The sequence below is a fragment of the Rutidosis leptorrhynchoides genome, chromosome 3 (genome assembly GCF_046630445.1).
Source record: "Rutidosis leptorrhynchoides isolate AG116_Rl617_1_P2 chromosome 3, CSIRO_AGI_Rlap_v1, whole genome shotgun sequence".
In the NCBI taxonomy this organism is placed as follows: domain Eukaryota; kingdom Viridiplantae; phylum Streptophyta; class Magnoliopsida; order Asterales; family Asteraceae; genus Rutidosis; species Rutidosis leptorrhynchoides.
The window spans coordinates 250,485,677-250,488,571 of record NC_092335.1 but is presented as its reverse complement, the minus strand read 5'-3'; the positions used below and the strand labels follow the sequence as shown (position 1 = coordinate 250,488,571).

The window sequence follows — 2,895 nt, the reverse complement described above, 5'->3', positions numbered from 1 at the left end:
TCGGACCATGTTGGTTATACATGTTATTGTTGGGTCCATTTGGATTGTAAAGAATGTTTTGATTTCGATTAAAGTTTGGCCTTGGCGGTTGATAATTATTTTGATAATTATTTCCCGGCCTTTGGTTCATGTAGGAAACATTCTCTCGTTATTCCATGGTTTGTTCAATGTGACAATATTTCGTTAAGTGTGGTCCACCGCATTGTTCACAACTGATTCATATTGCGTGAATATCTTTAGTCATCTTTTCCATTCGTCTCTCGAAAGCATCTATTTTTGCACAAACCTAATCAAAGTCATGGCTAGAATTGGCTCTAGCCACTTTAGATGAACGAAAAATATCTTTTTCCTGATGCCACTCATGCGAGTGGGAGGCTGTGTTATCAATGATTTTGTGAGCTCGGTTGCGGTTTTCTTCATAATGGAACCACCAGCTGCTGTGTCGATGTATTTTCGTGTAGCAACGTCGACACCTTGGTAGAATATTTGTACTATTTGATAATTGTCTAAACCGTGCTGAGGACATCCTCTCAACAACTTTCTGAATCTTATCCATGCCTCATATAATGTTTCATTTGGCTTTTGCGCGAATGTAATAATTTCTCCTTGAAGTCTTACGGCTTTAGATGCCGGAAAGAATCTTTTAAGAAATTTCTCAACTAAAACATTCCATGTGTCAATCGCTCCTTCAGGTAACGATTCTAACCAATCTTTGGCTTCTCCCTTTAAAGTCCAGGGAAACAACATGAGATAGATCTGTTCATCCTCAACTTCTCTGATTTTGAATAGAGTATAGATCCTATTAAAGGTTCGAAGATGTTCGTTTGGATCTTCTTTTGGCGTACCACTATATTGGCATTAATTAGTTACCATGTGTAGGATTTGTCCTTTGATTTCATAATCTGACGCATTAACATCTGTCCGAATAATGGCGTGACCTTGGCCAGTGCGTTTGACTCTCATTCGATCTTTCATACTTTGAGGTTCCGTTACTTCCATAATTGAATTTGTTGAATACGAATCACTAGAGGATTCTGATTTAACGGTTTGTGGTTCAGGAGGAATGATTAGTGGTTCAGGATCTTGAAATTGTCCTTGAATATCCTCCGGGTTCTCAATTGTGAAGTCGGGTTCAAAAAATGGATTATCAGAAATTTGAATTGGAGTACTTGTTCGACTAGATGATGATTCTAAAGAAAAATCAACAGCGGTAATATTAGCAAGATGTCTTGATCTAGTTACAGGTGGTGAACATATGAAAGGTGGTGAACGTTTTGCTCAGTGCATTCACTGAATATCCTATAAAAATTATTAAAGTTATCAAATTAATAGATTTTTCTGATTTTGTCCACGTTTTGAATAGTCAATAGATGCAGCAGGTAGTCAGGATCCTTTAAATCGGAAAATCCACAACTCGCCACTAACAAATCCAACTATTACTACGAACCAGAAAATTTGGATGTCTATTAATTCAATCGCTTACAATAATTTTTCGTCGAAATTTAAAGAAGATAAAGAAAATTCTATGCCCTAAAAACTAGAGCGCAGAAATGAGAAAGAAAAAGCACGCGTCGAAAAACGTTGAAAAATAAAAATAAGAAAGAAAAAGTCGAAACTTAATAGTCTAAAAACTAAATCTAAAAAGTTACGCCTAAAGGTATTAAAACTTAAATTCAAGTCTATTCGGAAAACGGCAATAACTTAATTAGGCACTAAAATCTAAAAACTGCGTTACAAAATTCTAAAGCGCCTAAATCTTAATCTAAAGAAAAAGCACTTAAGGGATTTTACGGCAAAGCTTAAAAATCTAGGAATATAAAAATAACTATGGCAAAATACTAAACTTAAAACTAATTACAAATGATAAGTTATAAAAGTTACGAATTAAACAATTAAAAAGATATAATTAATAAAAAGATATAAAAATGTGAAAAATAAAATTTTATATAAAAATATTATTTTTATATTATTAGTAATTAATACAAATTTAATTAAAACTTAAAAACTAATTAAATAACTATACATAATTAAATACAATTAATAATAATAAATAAATCTAACCCTAATTAGATTAAATAATAATTATATTAAAAACCTACTTCGTATTAAATGATGTACGAGGTCAGGCGTGTCAGATTACTCCATGCAGTCGCATGAGTTTAAACCTTCATTCTCATGCGATCGCATGGAATGCAGGTTCAGATAATACGCAGGCTAAAATTCGCAGGTTCAGTTTTTTTTTTTTTTAATATTTAAAACTTATATATATTTTACAAAACTAGCTTAAAAATATGGCGTTCGCTTTCGATGTCCCCGACAGCTGCGCCAAAAACTTGATGTGCGAGCGGTGGTATACGAAATATACTATTATTGTTTACTACGAAATACGACGAAATATTACACAAGTCTTATTAATTTACGAATGTGATATACCTAAACCTTGCTACAACACTATAGGCAGTGTACCTAATCGTAGAGTAGTGTAGTTTTAGTAAGTCCGGTTCGTTCCACAGGGAGATAGTGATTACGTACTATATTTTTAACAACTATATTTATATAATATATATAATTATATATAGTAATATTATTATTATAAAAGGGGGGTTTACCGTTTAATGACCGGTTTGTCGATTTTATATTTTAAGCGTAAAGATACATGACAATAATTAAAGTGCGTAAAATAAATGACAAAATTAAAATGACAATAAATAAAATGACAGTAAATAAAAGTACGAAGAGATATAAAATAACACAATTATGCTTATTTAAACTTCTGTAACCATGATGTTTGACGTTTGGATTTTAATTTATTTATCTGGGTTAATTGTCCTTTGTCCTGGAGTATTTGAAACCTATCTGGTTTTTGCCCATAATAGTCCATCGGTCATAATTATA

General features: G+C 32.2%; 1 non-coding gene across 1 annotated transcript; it reads left to right on the top strand.

Moving 5' to 3' along the window:
- Positions 1-508: 508 nt before the first annotated feature.
- On the top strand, positions 509-615 carry LOC139903065 (small nucleolar RNA R71). Its single transcript, XR_011777912.1, has one exon. It is a non-coding gene; the product is annotated as a small nucleolar RNA R71 (small nucleolar RNA).
- The last annotated feature ends 2,280 nt before the right edge of the window (positions 616-2,895 follow it).